Below are 17,791 nucleotides of genomic sequence, written 5' to 3' on the forward strand. Positions count from 1 at the left end.
GTTGGGGGAAGGAAAGAGAGTGAAGTTGAGTAGTGGAATTTCAGCCAAACCATATAATTCAGCAACAGGGAGTGACTGCTTTGCCCCAGGCACCCTGCCCAACCTTCACAGGGTGCAGGACATGTACGACAGAGTCCCCCCCCCCCCCCGAAGAGGAGCCCAAACTGCGGTAAGGTAGTGAGACACACCAGTTGGAAAGACAGTTGCCATTGTGTCAATTCTCATTCAGCTCTTGAGGCAGTCACTTTCTCCTTGAATCCTCAACTCACAGTGGGGATCTGGTAAGGATGCCCGCTACCACTGGCTTGGCAGCTGACACCACCATGCCCCAAGAGGGTGTCCGTATGAGCAAAATCACTCCATCCTTTCAACAACCCCATTATAGCTCCCAGTTTAGAGAAATGGAAACTGAGTCCTAGAGAGGCAGAGCCATTATTCATGGCTAGTAAGGGATGGGCTGGATTCATATGCTGGTGTGTTTGACATCCAGGCTGGAGCTCATTGTACTACACTGCCTCGCTTTAGAGCAGCAGCTTCCTGCGATCAGAGACCCTATCTTGTGACAACTCTCCGGACTCCTCGGGCTCACAGTGGCCTCTCCTTTGTCTGAACTCTGGTAACTCTTACTACTCTCTTCTATTTATTTGGGGTTTAGGATTTAAATGATCTTCTCAATTTTCATGACTGCACATGCCAGGCTGGGCTGCCTAGATTATGAATTCCTACACAGCCAGACCCAAGACTTCTATTGCCTTTTATCCCCCTGGTGGCATAGAGTAGGTGCTCAACAAATACCTGATATTAAAAATCTCTTCCTAATTTTCACCCAATGCACAATAAAAAAATTTTAAAAAGAAGCTAAAATTATGTAATAAAAAAAATACATATATATCTTCCTCTGGGAAGCCTTCCCAGGTTGCCTGCAGTCCAGACAAGCCTCCTTGTTATACAGAACCATAGCACCCTGTGCCCACCTTTAAAATTACATAGCAGTACATGCTGTGACATGGATGAACCTAGAAAACATTTAATAAGTGAAAGAAGCCAGTCACAAATGGCCACATATTATACGATCCCATTTATATGAAATCTGCACACTAAGCAAATCCACAGAGACAAAATGGAGATTAGTGGTTGCCTAGGGCTAGAGAGGATGGGTGGATTGGGACATAGGGTTTCCTTTTGGGGTGATGAAAATTTCTACTATTGATTGTGGCAATTGTTGTACAACTCTGAATGCATTAAAAGCCACTGAATTTTATACTTTAAATGGGTGAATTGTATGGTGTGTGAGTTACATTTTGGTAAAGCTGTTAAAAAATTACATAGTAGTCTAGTTAAGTTATTCACTGCATGATAATTTGTTGAGTGAACATCTCCCCCAGGGGAATACGTGCTCCATGTGGGCAGAGATCAGTCTTCATTTTCACCCCTTTTCTTCCCAAAGTCCGGCACAGAATGTTGTTGTTGTTAGGTGCTGTTGAGTTGATTTCAACTCATAGTGACCCTATGTAACAGAGCAGAACTGCCCCACAGGGTTTCCTAGGCTGTAATCTTTATGGGAGCACATTGCCAGGTCTTTCTCCCACAGAGCTGCTGGGTGGGTTCGCACTGCCAACCTGTTGGTTAGCAGCCAAGCGCTTAGCTGTTGGCCACTAAAGCTCCTTCCAGCACAGAATTAAAAAAAAAAAAAAAAACCCATTACTGTAGAGTTGAATCCAAATCATAAATACATATAGATGCTAATAAATAGGTGTAGAATGAATGAATCAATACAGTGCCTATTTTGAGACTCCATAGATTCTTTTCTGCAGTGACTGGTCATTTTTCTCCCTCCTCTTACCCACCTCAAATCCCAGACCCTACCTCCCTCGCGAGCAGGTGGGTTCTGAGTTCCAGGTGGGTGCACAGGGCCTCTGCTGGGGTGGTTTGTTTTGAATTCCTTACAAACAACACACTCTGAGCTGCAGACAAAGCTCCGGCCTCTCATTTGTTTATGAAAATGATCTGGCCTCTCCAGTGACTGCTGAGGAAGTTAATTAAAATGTGATTTCTCTGAGAGAGGCCCTGCCTCCCTTAGGGCAGCTGCAGGTGGGCAGACTTCCAGCTGGCAGAAGGACGACAAACTCAGGAGCTGGCTGCCACCATCAGGCGGGCTGGTGAAGGAGCAGGCAGGCACCTCATTCTCCATGCTTTTTAATATGGGTTGTCTGGGAATCAATAACTGCCCAAACACATTGAAGCTTTAGGCTGCAAAAATCATACCAATGGAAGGGTCACACATTCATTCATTCCACAAATATTTAGTTTGTGCACACTCTGCACTGAGCCCTGTGTGAATAGGACAGTTAAACAAGTAATGACAGTCAAGTGCACCAGAAGGGTTGATGGGAGATGCATAGAGCACCTCTAGCTCTAAAAATTTGAGTCTATAGTGAGATAAGATGATCTACAAACATGTACCTGGCAAAGAACTCATCCATCATATATAAAGAGCTGCTACAGATCAATAAGAAAAGGCAGACAATTCTATAGAAAAATGAGCAAAAGACTTGAACAGGCACTTCATTAAGGGATATTGAAGTGAATAATACCCATACATAAAAGTGTTTAATCTATGTGGGATGTGCAAAGTAAAAGTTTAACACTATTGGTAAAGACGAAGAACAACTGGAACACTCATGTACTTGGTGGAAATGTAAACTGGTACAACCACTTTGGAAAACTGTTCAGCATTATCTGTTAAAGCTAAATGTTTGCCTACCTGTATCTCAACAATTTTCTCCTGAATGCCCGGCAGAAATGAGTGAATATGTTCACTCCAACTGGGAATATTCATAGCAGCTCAATTCATGATGGCCAAAACCCAGAAATGATCCAAATGGCCATCACAGGTGGATAAATCAGTTGTGACATATTCATATCATAGACTATAGCTGCAGTTCTCAACCCAGGGCCATTTTGTCCCCCAGAGAACATTTGGCAATGTCTGGAGTCATTTTTGGCTGTCACAGCCAGTGAGGAGGTACTACTGGCATCTAGCGGGTAGAGGCCAGAGATAGTACATCCCCCGACAACAATTATCTGCCCCCAATATCAATAGTGCCAAGGCTGAGAAACTGCTCTACAACAGTGAGAATGAAGGAATGACAACAGCACACAACAACATGGGTGGCTCCCACGCACAGTGTGGAGGGAAAGAAGCCAGGCACACAAGGATACATGCTACTCCATTCGGGTGAACTTCAAATGTGAGCATTATCAGTCCATGGTTTTAGCAGTCAGGAGTGTAAACACCTTTGGGGCAGGAGGTAGTGGCTGAAAGACGATACGGAGGCTTTAGGGGTACTGGCTACGTTCTGTTTCTTGACTTGATATTGGTGCCCTTAACACTGTAAAGTCCTGCCTGCTCCTGCCCACAGTATCTGTTTATCTGTAACTGCAGCCACTGATCCTTTCCTACCATACATGTCAAAAGACAAATGGGTTCCCTACATACAAGCAGGAGACCCAACTTCATACAAGAACCACATAAACACAGGCACAGAGGCAAAAGATCAACAACAGCTTTTTACCTCTCTGGGAATGTGTTTCTGAGACTGGGGGTGGGGGTGGGGGTCACATCCTGAAATCTCTGAGAGTGTGGTACTGGTTTTCTCGTTTCCTCTGACTTTCCCTGCCTGGAGAATGGCCTGGTGGAACAAAGTAGAACTGCCCAAGAATTTGGCTCAGAAGCAGATTCAGCATGATTGGCTCCTTAGCCTCCACCCTGGCAACTGGACTTCCCTCTCTGGAAGGTTACACCAAAGTATCGGTGAGGGCCACTTGCGGGATACCCAGGGCTCCCTGGGCCTGTCTTAAGCACAGTTTGAGAACATCCACAAAGCTTTTTAAAAAAAAAAAAATTTAGTATTTCTTCATGCTTTTATTCACTAATTTTTTGTGAGAAATAATATGTGTTTATTGTTTTAAGCCATTCAATTTTGAAGTGACTTGTTACACACCAAAACTACCCATACACAATTTCTAGTGACTGAGAACCCTACTTGATACACTCCCGCTTCCCGTTCATTTCCAAGTCCCATTGATTTTAACTCCTCATTCTGTCCTTTAGAACCATCGTATTTTCTTAACTATGGAAGTAAAGAAAGGAACAAGCAAGAGGATAAACATTGACTGAGCACCCACTGCACGCCAGGCACATTTTATATCCCATGACTTCATTTAACCAGAGACCAGTTGCGGCTAAGTGGATTTTGACTCTGTGACCCCATGCGTGTCAGAGTAGAGCTGTACTCCATAGGGTTTTCAATGGCTGATTTTTCAAAAGCAAATCATCAGGGCTTTCTTCCGAGGTGCCTCTGGGTGGACTTGAACCTCCAACCTTTCTGGCAGAAGTCGAGCATGTTAACCATTTGTACCACTCATGACCTCATTTGGCTGCCCCATTTATTGAACATTTACATGTGCTGGGCAGAAATCCTGGTGACGTAGTGGTTAAGAGTTCAGCTGCTAACCAAAAGTTCAGCAGTTCGAATCCGCTAGGTGCTCCTTGGAAACCCTTTGGGGGCACTTCTACTCTGTCCTATAGGGTCGCTATAAGTCAGAATCGCTTTGACAGCAACGAGTTTTTTTATGTGCTGGTCTTGTGACAAGAGCTTTTTGTGTTTCTCCCTTAATGCTGCCAACCCCACTGAAAGGAAACCTAAAGAGATAGGGAAAAAAAGTTTAGAGGGGCTAACACTTGCCCGAAGCCACTTGCCCAAAGTCACACAGGTATTAAGTAGAAGAGCTGGGACTCAGCTCTGTCAGATGTCACGCCTCTGTTGCTAACCCACAGTGGACTCTTGTAATGGTTTGAACGGTGGCCTCACAAAATATATGTCCGCCCAGAACCAGCGAATAGTATATGGCAAAAGAGTGAATATTACCTTATTTTAGCAAATGATGTGATTAAGTTCAGGATCTTGAGAGGAGGGGTTTATCAGGGTGGCTCTTAGATGCGATCGCAGTAACATTACAAGATAGAGGAGAGGGTAATTACAGACAGACACACCAAATACTTGCCATGTGAAGCCAGAGACATACAAGAACACAAATGCAGAGACTGGAGTTATGTTGCCACAAGCTAAGGAACACCTGGAGCTTCCAGAAGCTGGAAGAAACAGGGAGGATCCTCCCCTAGAGTGGTCAGAGGGAGTGTGGCCCTGACAACACCCTGATTTCAGGCTTCTAGCCTCCAGGGTGGCGTAGTGGTTAAGAGCTTTGGCCACTAACCAAAAGGTTGGCAGTTCGAATCCACCAGCTGCTCCTTGGAAACCCTATGGGATAGTTCTACTCTGTTCCGTAGGGTCGCTATTAGTCAGAATTGACTTGACGGCAGTGGGTAGGTAGGGTGGTAGTACCCTCCAGGGCTGTGAGTGAATAAATTTCTATTGTTTTAAGCCACCAAGTGTGTGGTACTTCATTAAGGCAGCCCTGGGAAATTAATACACTCCCCAACCCTCACAACAACCCTAAGATCGAGGCCATTGATCCCCACTTGAAGGGAAACTGAGGCTCAGAAAGGGAAGAGACTGATTAGCCCCTTTTAGCCTTCAAACCTCTTGCATTTCCCATTTCCTATAGCTGAATTGTAAAACATCTCACGAAAAATCCACAAGGCTGTTTAAGACGTACACCCTTAATTTTGCACATCAGAAAATTGTAAGATATTGGAAGCGATTCAAACACAGCCTACCAGCCTGCACCCCTGGTCATCAAGGTGTTAGAATCAAGAGACGAATGTGGGAGAAAAATCTCAGCTCTGAGTCTGACCCCCCACCCTCCTCAGCTGCCTTCAGACTGTGCCTTTCTCTGAGTTTCCTCAGTCACAAAGCGGCTTGGCTAGAATACAGCTCTGGGTGACAGCTGTCCCCATCAGCAGACAGCTTCATTAAACCTCATTAAGATGTCATCCTTCTCTGCCTTATTTCCCATCTCTCACTTCTAATTAAAACCATCTCTCTCCCTGTCCCAGGGGGTTCTGGGATTCTCCCAGCTCCTCCCGCAAAGGCGGCTCCCTCTGCTCCCCAGCATGAAGGGCCAGGCTGGGCAGCAGCCCCCAGGCCTGGAAGCAAGTACCTAGGTGGCGTTTTCCAAAGGATGCTGCCAGAGGTGCTGAGGCCTTGCTTTGAAGTCATCTGGGACCCAGGAATGGAGGTCCCTAGCTTGGGGGGGAGGGGTGAGCAGTGCTCACCAAAGCTTATGTTTGCATGATAATGTCTTAAAAAAAGAGCCCAGCCTTTCAACTCAAGTCTAATCATTTCTTATCCAACATATATATATATTTTTTAATTAGCTCTTATTCCCACGAAAGAGGCGAAATCAGTTGGCCTTATTGCTCATATGGCCTTGTGAGTACAGGGCAAGTGGGCTAGTGGTCATTTCCAAAATGGCTGGGTTTCCACCAGGGAGCTCGAAGCCGGGGCTCTAGGCCTATCTAAGATGTTCATTTGGTCAGGAGCAAACTTCTTATAGGATTCACTCCCCACTTCCTGGCAACCACATATAGTGTAACTCGTTAACCCTCAGGCCCTGTGTCTAAACTAAATAAATGTTTGTTCGACCGCTCACTTCCCTGCATTCCACAAAAGCATAGTTACATGCAATCCCACGGTTATCAGCTGGTAGTTATTAAATAAATATCTGTTTATAGCCATAACCATGCATACATATGCACACACATACCATTGTGCTCACGGGTGGGTAGTTCATTATTATAAAACAACTTAAGATCCTCGAATGAAAAGCACAATATAAATGCAAATTGTGATCATTATTAGCATAGGGGATATTTATTTATTTCCATAATGAGAACCTCAGATAAACAATCATGTAAAATAAGGAGCATTACGCATCAAAGGACCCAGGCATCGTCTTAGAAGCCAAATTCTTTGAACCATGTGCATTGTCTGAGTGGCAGTTGAACATTGCATAATGACACTAAAAAGCCACACATGAGAAGTCCACAACCCTACATGATCAAAGGCATATAAGATAATGTCAAGTTAAAAAAGAAAAACCAGCTGGATTCAAAATTTTATAGCAACTGTTAAGAACATGTAAAAAAATGCATTGAAAAAAAAAATACTGGAAGGAAACACAGTAATGCAGCCGTGACTGTTTGAGAGTATGTCATTAGAGATATGAGCCTTTTTTGGTATTGAGATTATTTTACTTTTATAATTAAAAAAGCCAATTAAAAAAAAAAAGCAGTTGCCATCAGCTCATGGTGGCCCCATGTGTATCAGAATAGGACTGCGCTTCATAGGGTTTTCAAGGCTGTGACCTTTTGAAAGCAGATCTCCAGGCCTTTCTTCTGAGGCACCTCTGGGTGGGTTCAAACTGCCAACCTTTTGGTTAGTAACTGAGCACTTAATGTTTGTATTCATTAACTTGGACTCCAGAAAGGAAAAAAAAAGCCGATAAGCAGACTTAAGTATAAGCTTCTATTTTATATATTAAAAAGTTACACAAAAGGTTTTCCTATGTCATTACAACTCTGCTGCAAGTTTTCTAATCAGGGTTCAGATGGCTGTTGCTAGGTGGGAGAAGGTAAAGAGGAAGAGGCTACAAGCCAAGGGTGACGTTTCGGGAAGCCAGTATGTTAAATTACATCACACACAAATAGGTACAATCTCAGCTCGGCCATTCCTGTGTGACCTTGGGTAAGCCACTTAACTTGTCTGGACTCCCATCTCCTTGCCTGTAAAAGCTTCACGGGGCTGGGAAATATGCTTGGTAATCAGTGGCTTCTATTACTGCTCTCTTCGTTGTATTACTATTGCAGCTCTCCAGCTTACGTCCAAGGGGAGCTCCAGACAGTGGGAAGACCTCTCCAAGCCCCACTGTGCCTGATTAGCCACCTCACTCGGCCCTTGCCTGGTTCTCACAGCCCTGGGCTGCGTGTGCCTTGCCACCACCTGCCCGGTTGCTCCCTCCTCCCAGGTGTAGCCCGACCTCCCTCCAGGCCGCCAGTACTGTTATTGCTGCTGATGTATGGCCCTGTGCTCTGTGAGGTGGTCACGATGACAGGGCCCAGTGCTCCCTCCCCTCCCCCTCGACAGCTTGAAATCAGGTCCTTCATTTGCATTTACATGATCTCGCTGTGCAGCTTATGAGATCGAGAGATTTATTTGCTACTTAGCTTGATGTTTGATTACACTCGGAGAAGATGGCAACAGCAAAGTGCATGGATGCATCCGCTCAGAGCCCGTGGCCTCTGGGGGCCGGTAACTCAACAGCAGGTTTAGGTGGATGAGGGAGAAATGCACAGCGTTTTGAAACAGGCAGATGGGAGGAGGTTGGAAGGAACAAACACCAGGATTTGGATTTAAAACAACAGCCACAACAAGAAAACCGGCTAGGTGTCATCTGAGACTATGAACAGGACCCACGTCACTTCTATGAGGTAGCTGTATTGTCCTGGGGAACTAACTCCCACAAACTTTTCCTCCTGAGCAAAATCCGAAGCTCCTAAAAGGGATGGTGTGTCCACTGTAGGGCATCCCTGGCTGGTGCAAATAGTGAACACGCTCAGCTGCTAATCAAAAGGCTGGAGGTTAGAGTCGGCTCAGAAGTGCCTGGGAAGAAAGAGGCCTGGTGATCTACTTCCAAAAAACCAGCCACTGAAAGTCTCACAGAGCACAGCTCTACTCTGATACACATGGTTGCCATGAGTCAGAATCAACTCCATGGCGACTGGTTAAAGCGTGGCTCTGGAATCTGAAGGAGTTCTTGCCAATGACCAGCTGGATGGTCTTGACCTAGTTACTTAACCTATGTGCACCCCAAGTCCCTGATCTCTAAAATGGGGAAAATAATGGCACCCCCTCTCTGATCGGTGGCTAAGAAGAACAAATGAAATGACGCTTACAAAAGCCTCAGCACTACGCTGGACACGGTGTAATTGCCCCACAAATGGTAGCTGTTATAGGTATGACGACTATTTTCCGAAGAAACTGAGGGATAAAACTAAACGGCCCGACTGAGAGAAATCGCTCAGTGTAGTTTTTGGGCAGCCAAGTGTCACTTACTTGCTTTGTGGGTTATCCAATGTGTGGGGCTTCATTCTAGCCACCCGTCAGGGCAGCTCCTGTGGCTCACAGCCGGGGCATGCTTAAGGAGGGCAAATTCATTTTCATGGCCATCTCAGTCGGAGCATAATCAGGAGCAGAGATCTGCTGCTGCCAGCTCACACCCTGTCACGTTCCAGATCCAAACAGAAATCATATGGCACTATAGGTTGGTGATTAAGAACAGGAGCTTGCTTGTGAGTGGCCATCTAAGATACTGCACTGGTCTCACCATGTCTGGAGCAAGGGAGAATGAAGAAAACCAAAGACACAAGGGAAAGATTAGTCCAAAGGACTAATGGACCACAAGTACCACAGCCTCCACCAGACTGAGTCCAGCACAGCTAGATGGTGCCCGGCTACCACCAACAACTGTTCTGACAGGGATCACATAGAGGGTCCTGGACAGAGCTGGAGAAAAATGTAGAACAATATTCTAACTCACACACACACACAAAGACCAGACTTACTTGGCCTGACAGAGACTGGAGAAACCCCAAGAGTATATATAGCCTGTGGACACCCTTTTCGCTCAGTACTGAAGTCACTCCTGAGGTTGACCCTTCAGCCAAAGATTAGACATGACTATAAAACAAAATGAGACTAAAAGAACAGGAGTTTGGGGCCAAACCACCGGAGTTGGAATTCTGGCTCCTCAATTCTCTGTGTGAACTTGAGCAAGTTATTTAACCTCAGAATCTCAGTTTCCTTCCCTATAAAATGGGCATAATGAGAGTACCCAGCCTGTAGGGTTGTTGGTACATTTAATAATGCAGATAAAGAATCTGGAAGGTTCTCATCGAAGAGTAGTAATTCTAGCTAGTGATCGTTTCTAGACTCTTCACTGTTTTGAATTATCAGCCACTCTATCTCCATTCCTGCAAGGAATAGACAACTAGCCATAAAATTACAATGCCTGCAAGGATAGGCCATGCCTCCCATCCAAGCAATTTAGGAAAATCTGTCTTAAGGATGGAAAAGGAAAGAAATGCAAAGAAAGTGACTATGTTGTCACACAATAGGATGACATGATTTGAAAACATTGCTGGACTTTGAAGTTGTGGGGGAAGTGGATATAGTGAGTGGGGGAGAGGGGTTCCAGCCTGAGACTAGAATTTTTAAGGTCGTTTCCCACCCATGTCTCATTGCTTTGATGGTGGGTAGGAGAGGTCCTGGTGGAAGCTGGTGGTGGGCATGTCTTTTAGAGGCTTTTTAGAGCTTCATAAAATATTTGTTCCAAGGCAAGTCCAAGGCTGGTGAAACTTGGTGGACTCCATTTCACTTTGTGTCCCTCCTTTGCTTTATGGGTCCTACCCTTCGAAGGCCAAGTAGGGAAGGAAAGGAGCACTGGACTGTGAGTCTGGAGACTTGGATGCTAGTGCCTGTCTGCCTGGCCTTTCCCCTGTGGCCCCCGCCTCAACCAAACCAGGGGGCATGGGATTGGATCAGCGAGCTTCCCACTGAGTGCCACAATCTCTCATGGCTCTAGAGAGGAGCTCAGGGCTGCCTCATGTGGAGGGTGAGGAGAAGGAGCACGGTAACACGAAGCCCTTCAGCCTGACCCAGCCAGGCGGCCACTCTGATACCTGTTTTATATATTGGCGGGGGTGGGGGGGGGTGGGAGGGTGGGGGGAGGGTCTCCACATAAGACTTCTTTTGAGGCACAGGTTCTCTGGCTTCAAGAAAAAAAGGAGAATCATTCAACTATGTAATCTCAGAGGTCCCCTAAAGCTTCCACCTGGCGTAGACAGATGGGATCTGAATCCAGACTCTGATACTTCACAGCGTAAATTTGAACAAGTTACTTGACCTCTTTGAGTCTCAGTTTCTCACCATTTGTAAAACAGGGGTAATCATCCCCACCTCAGGGTCCGACGACAAGATTTAAACAAGACAATTCAGGTAAAGTGCTACGGATGTGTCCAGCACGCAGCAGGTGTGCAGATGTTGGGAGGGGCTCTTCCTTTCCCCTCCAATGTGATATTATTTTAGTAAAAGGAAGAGACCTCTTTGAGCCTACTTTGATGTGGTGTCCAACAAGGAAAGAAATAACTTTCTGGACTGCTGACAAGTAATAAACACCCCCTCCATTGAGGTGGGGCCAATGGCATTGAAATAAACGGCATATTCATTTGATTATTTGGTCAGTTCAGCTGCCAAGGGTCAAAGCCAGAGGACCACAGAGTGAGCAAATTCAAGAAAGAGGCTCCCTATTTGGAAAAAAAAAAAAAAAAAAACCAGAATGAAAAATAGCAGAGAATGATCTGTGTACTTTTCAAAACTTAAAACAGAAATCAAAGGAAAACTGAACTGTTTTAAGTTTTGACAGCTGCAGGGATCATTCTGTTTGGTTGCTCTATTTATGTTTTCATTTTCTTTATAGATTCATTGAAAATCGTATCATGTAATAGGGAAGAAAAATGTTCTGTGTTCCCCCCCACCATAAACCCTTGTTCCTTCCCGAGAACAGATGAAAACGCCAGCTCCACTGACTTTTGTTTTGATGTATATTTCATAACAGCTCATTGATTGTAAGTTCTATTTCCATGTCAATAAAAAAAAGTGGTATTGTAATAAATGAGAAGGAATTTAACACAAAATGGCAGCCGACCTCCTGGCAAGGCAGATAGCAAAAGTGGAGGGTGTGGCACTAAAATGAAGCCTGTTAATAAGGATGGGTCATCTCTGGGAAGGAGAACCAGAGGCTATTGATTTCAGCACAAAGCTGGGAGGCGGGGGGACAGGGTCCCATCTCTCGCTTCTCCTTGCCACCTGTGAGGTAGTTTTGTGATGGTTCTGGCTTGACATTTCATGGGCAAGATGATGCAGGACCTAAACAATACTTCTCCTTTAGCAGTGGTGGCAGCAGCAGACACTTACAGGGGCACAATGCACTGTGCTTGGTACCTCGCAACATATAAAGATCAATAATAACCTAGTCAGGGAGAAAGAGCCCCAAGTAATACATCTTTTGCTTCCCTCCTTCACTCTCCACTTCAAGCCATTGGCTTTCTCTTAGCTTCTTGAACTTGGTAGCCTCCTTCCCACCTCAGAGTCTGTGCTCCATCACCTCCTTGTCCTTGTATCACCCCAGGGCTTCCCTAAATCCCAGATTAAATGTCACCTCCTTGGGGAAGCCGTCCTGACTGCAGCCTTGCTTAGAAAACCCATTGGCACAATCTTATGTATTTTCCTTCCTAGACTCATCCCATTGTAATTGATTGATCATTTGGGTGGTGGTTTCTGGGCATTTCTGTCTCCTTTGCTGTAGTATCTCAAGTATCCGACACCTAGTAGGCCTTCAAGACAGGTTTCTGGAATGCTGGTGTGGCTGAGTGCCTTTTGAGTGAATGGTGCAGATGGCCAACACTCTGGAAGCTCATGGAAGAAGCGCTGCTCCCAAGCCTGGGCTGTCTGGAGCAGGTCTTCTAGAACAGGGTATGGAATATGCTCCCAGGTTCTCTAGAGAGTTGAGGTATGAGGGCAAAAAGTGAAAAGGCCCCGCATTGTCCCAATGTGGGCCCTGTGGGGTGAGGGGAAGAAAAGGTTGGAGTTTCTGGGTCCAGTGGGAACAGCCAAATCAGGCAGTTTCCCACCTTGTGACTATGACAGGCAGGCAGGAGCCTAGAGGGGTGGGATGCTGGAGGTTAGCTGTATAACCTGGGACACCATGTAAGCCCATCTCTGGATATCACCCAATTTGTGGGCTTGGTGCCAGACTTCCAGGAGGTAGTATTCATTGCCTCCCCCGTTGTGATTGTAGATGTCAATCAACATTTGCAGTAGGAATGAACAGTAATTGTTATTAGAAAGAGTCAGTGCTCCCTGCCCCACATCCATAAGCAACACCTATACCTGGTGACCCACTCACACCCATCTGCCACATGCACTCAACCAGAATGGGCTATTTTGGGATGGAACTCCACACCATGGTCTCTCCAACACAGCCCACCAACCACTTGGCAGACCATCCCTGGGTTTGCGGGAAGTCCTTTAGACACTGAACTGCATCACGTATAACAAATGGAAAGTCTTTGAAGAATGTGATAATGAAGACCTTGGGTCAACCAAACCATGCCCAGCCCTCCAAGGCCTTCCCCCATGCATCCACCCACCCATGTCTACATCTACAGCCCCATGGATGGGAGGAGGGAATGAACTACAGTAGAAAAGGTTTGAGCTCCCCTGAAGATGTTCCAGAGAAAATGACAGCTGAGCGATGTTAACTCTGGGTGAGGGGCTAGACTATAGACAATTTAATGGAGGACTTCTTAGATGGAATAGGGTTGATAACTAAGGAAAAGGTTTCAAATATATGGCTTAATTGCCACATGTGAAATCTGTTTGTACTCAGCTTTTAGTCCTGGAAATTACCAAGCTCAGTGCCGCTCCTACAATTAATCATTAAAGAATTAAGAGTGAGAGTACCCATTATTGTAAAAGACTCTACTGATGGGTCTTGATCCAACTTATAAAATAGACAGATTTGGTGCAACTGAATAATTTTCCTCTTCTCTGCACAAAATCAGGAATGCTAGTCATACTCAGTGGCTGGAGTGAACGCTTACAAACTGGTATAGACCAGCCTATAATTACCAAAATAGCAAAAGAACAGCATTTTGTAATGAATGACAAGCTGCTGAGCGGAAATCTAATTTGGTCTAATTAAGCAGCCTTTTGTGAGGATTTGTCTTTAGATGAAAAGAGGGAGCCAAGGAGATCTAAATGCAAATGAACTCCATCATTTTGGTTTTAAAGCGCTAGGCTGATCTGAGCGTCTTCGCAGCCAGTCCTCTCCTCTTCATTAGATTATTAGTCATTACTGTTGTCACCTTGAGCCCATCATATGCTGGGCCCCACCCGCCTTGGAGAGGCCTCAAATTTTTTGTCCCTTGCCTCTCATATCTTTTCACACAGGACACCTCGCAGTGACAGGGCTGTCAGGCAGCTTTTGCTTATTCAGGAGCAAATTTTACTTTGCCCAAAGTAGTAAAAGCAAATGGGTTTTGCTTATTAGAGGAATTCTCTCCTGTGCTCTGAAGGTGCACCTTCTGAAGTCTGTAGGGTTAAAGGCACACCCAAGGCTTTCAGCGTTGACAGAGCAATTGGGGGAAAACAAACTCCACAGCGTGCTATGTGAGGTAGACCAGATATCCGTCTGCCTGGTTTCCCTGGATTCCCATCTGATCAAAGTTTGAGGCCAAATTCCAGGTTGGATGCCCACTTCTTCCACCAGATCATGGGTTCAATCATCTGATCCACTGGGTTCTCTTTGTCCCGCTAAAGATAAAGATGTACATCTTTTTTTTTTTTTTTAAGCATGTTCCAGGCATGCCCTAGGTGCTTTATTTCAGTAACTCATTTAACCCTCATGCCAACCTATGAGACAAGCACCACTGATCATTTTATAGATGAAGAAATGGAGGCACAGAGAGGTTAAGTCATTCGCCAAGGTCACATAGAACCTAAGTGGTAGAGGCAGGACTCAATCCGGGCCATCCGGATCCAGGGTTCTTGCGGGTAAAAACCAGTTGCCGTTGAGTCCAACTCATGATGATCCCATATCTATCAAAGTAGAACTGCCCTCCATAGGGTTTTCAAGGCTGTGACCAAGACTTTCTTCCAAGGTATCTCTGGGTGGGTTCAAATTGCCAACCTTTCAGTTAGTAGCCAAGGGTTTAACCTTTTGCACCACCCAGGGACCCCTTGCTGCTAACCATTGCAATATATTTGGTCTCAGGCTGGAGGCTCTACCAAGCCCTAATGGTCTTCTGATCTTTACCCTCCGTACACTCTGCTATTTCCTGAGGGAGCCGTGAGGTCCAGGAAACGTACATCTTAATGTCTACAATATTCTTTTTTGGTTCTTTTGTGACACATCCAGGAGGATCACATGCATACCCTTTGTCAGTCATTTTGAGTTAAAGTTGGTCACCAGAATTCTTAATAACTTAATAATGGTGGAAAGAGAGTGCTAGGACAACAAACAGCCTGGGGTGAGCCAGTAAGACAAGGAGAGCCAGGACTGGTACTTGTAAGCCTGGCGGCAGCCCTTAAACAAACTGAAAAATCCATTCAGTGGGTTGTAATGATGCACATCTTAATCCATCCTGCATGCTAGGTGGGAACCCCTCAGGTTTAGGCAGCCAACTTCAGGAAGGCCAAGGCCAAGGACTTGGCTGATCCTCTCTTGCCAACTACCCCCATTGTAAGCAGCAGAGTCATAAGACCTGGTTAAAAAGAAAAAGACCTGATTGACTCTGACTCATAATGACCCCGTGTGTGTCAAAATAGAACTATACTCCGCGGGGTTTTCAATGGCTGATATTTTAGAAGTAAATTGCCAGGCCTTTCTTCTGAGGCACTTTTGAGTGGCCTGGAGCCTCCAACCTTTCGGTTAGCAGCCAAGCACATTAACAGTTTACACCAACCAGGGTCAAAAATTCACTCACCTCCCTCTGTGATGCATCAATTGGTCCCAACCCACCGGGAGCAAAGGAGAATGAAGAATACCAAAGACACAAGGAAAATATTAGTCCAAGAGACAAAAGGGGCCATGTAAGCCAGAGACTCCATCAGCCTGAAACAGAAGAACTAGATGGTGCCCGGCTACCACCAATGACCGCCCTGACAGGGAATACAACAGAGAGTCCCTGAAGGAAAAGGAGAAAAGTGGGGTGCAGGGCTCAAATTCTAGTGAAAAGACCAGAGTTAATGGTCTGACTGAGATTAGAGGAACCCCAGAAGACATGGCCCCTGGACTGTCTGTTAACCCAGAACTAAAACCATTCCCGAAGCCAACTCTTCAGACAAAGATTAGACTGAACTGCAAGACATAAAATGATACTTGTGAAGAGTGTGCTTCTTAGTTCAAGTAGATATATGAGACTAAAAGGGCAGCTTCTGTCCAGAGGGGAGATGAGAAGGCAGAAAGAGATAGGAGCTGGATGAATGGACACGGAAAATTGGGGGTGGAAAGGAGTGTGCTGTCACATTATAGGGATAGCAACTAGGGTCACATAACAATGTGTGTATAAATTTTTGTACGAGAAACTAACTTGAGCTGTAAACTTTCACCTAAAGCACAATAAAATAAATAAATATATCCACTCAACTCCCACCGTCTCCACAATCTCTCATCTTAACTTTCTTCTTTGTTTTCAAAGAAATTACAAAATTTGGGCTTTTTCATGTTCCAAACAGGAACAAGTTGAGTGTATGAGAGAGCAGGGGATTGTGGCCAATTCACACCAGCTCAGCTATCCCACTGGCTCCCTCCTTGCAAACACTGCCCGGGTTCAGAGCGCCCACTCCCAGACTGCCCAACCAAGGCAAGAGTCCTTCACTTCTCCATCTGAGCTTGGTCAGTCCTCTCCTCACCCCTAGATGCCTGCTTTGGTGTCCAGAATGCTCAATGGAGGGAGCCAAGAGGAGGGACTTAAACAAAATGGGAGGCAAAAGAAGGCACAGAGCATCCCAAGGAGAAATAGAATGCAGGGGGCAGGAATTAACTTCTCTGCTTCAGTACAAATAGCTAATGTATGTTGAGCAATTACTATGTGCCCAGTACCATGGTTGGGGCTAAGCTCTGTATACCTACTGCCTCCTTGATCCCGTCCTGACCCAACCTCCCTATTTAAAACTGTAACTGCCTCCCTTTCCACCGTCTCTACACCTTCCCACTCCTTCCAGTCCATCTCCTCATACTCTTCCCTGCCTTGTGTTTCTCCACACCACTTGTCACCAACTAACAAGCTGAATTTTACTTACTAATTTTGGTCACCATCTTTCTCTTCTCCCTAAAATGTAAGCTTCGTGTGATAGAGATTTTCTGCCTTTTTTGTGCACTGTTCTGTCTCCAGTGCCTAGAATAGTATTTGCCACATAGTAGGTGCTCAGTAAATATTTGTTGAATGAATGAATGCATGAATTCTCAACATAACCTATGAAGCAGGTCTACTCTTGTTCTTGTTTTACACATTAGTGCTCAGAGAAGTTAAGTGTGTGCCCTGGGTCACACAGCCCAGAGGCAGAGCTGGGAGACCAGGTGTGCCTGACTCAGGAGCCCACTCTGGCTGATGCTGCCCAGCCTTCTTACCATTCTGGTGCACAGAGAGAACAATCATCTTTTTTTTAAAATCGTGCTTTAGATGAAGGTTTACAGAGCAAATTAGTTTCTCATTAAACAATTAATTAAACAAAACAATAAGGTATTGTTTTGTGACATTGGTTGCCAACCCCATGATGTGTCAACACGCTCCCCTTCTCAACCTTAGGTTTCCCTTTTCCATTCGTCCAGCTTTCCTGTCCCCTCCTGCCTTCTCGTCCTTGCCCCTGGGCTGGTGTGCCCATTTAGTCTCATTTAGTATACATGGTTGAACTATGTGTATTATCAGAACAATCATCTTGATATGAGACACTGAGGTAGATGCAAGAGGTTGCTTAAGGCTCCAGATGCCCCAAAGCCGAGGGAGATCAGTGTCACCAGGTGGGCAGGTTGGGAAACTCTATCTACAGCATCCCCCTCCTGGCCCCAAACCATCACCTCCAACAACACAACACAGCAACGCGATCTGCTGTCCATGCTGACAAGCCCACAGGGACACCCATCAGCACAGCACTTAATAGACAAGCATGTCACAGGAACCACTTCGGTGCCACGTGCTGTATGAAGA

The 17,791-nt window shown here is 45.5% G+C and overlaps 1 protein-coding gene across 1 annotated transcript in view; it reads right to left on the bottom strand.

Annotated features, from left to right (window-relative positions):
* Positions 1-17,791, bottom strand: part of CFAP77 (cilia and flagella associated protein 77) — a 169,251-nt gene that overhangs the window by 98,505 nt on the left and 52,955 nt on the right. The gene's annotated exons all lie outside the window — the stretch shown is intronic.

Source organism: Loxodonta africana, chromosome 9 (assembly GCF_030014295.1).
Source record: "Loxodonta africana isolate mLoxAfr1 chromosome 9, mLoxAfr1.hap2, whole genome shotgun sequence".
In the NCBI taxonomy this organism is placed as follows: domain Eukaryota; kingdom Metazoa; phylum Chordata; class Mammalia; order Proboscidea; family Elephantidae; genus Loxodonta; species Loxodonta africana.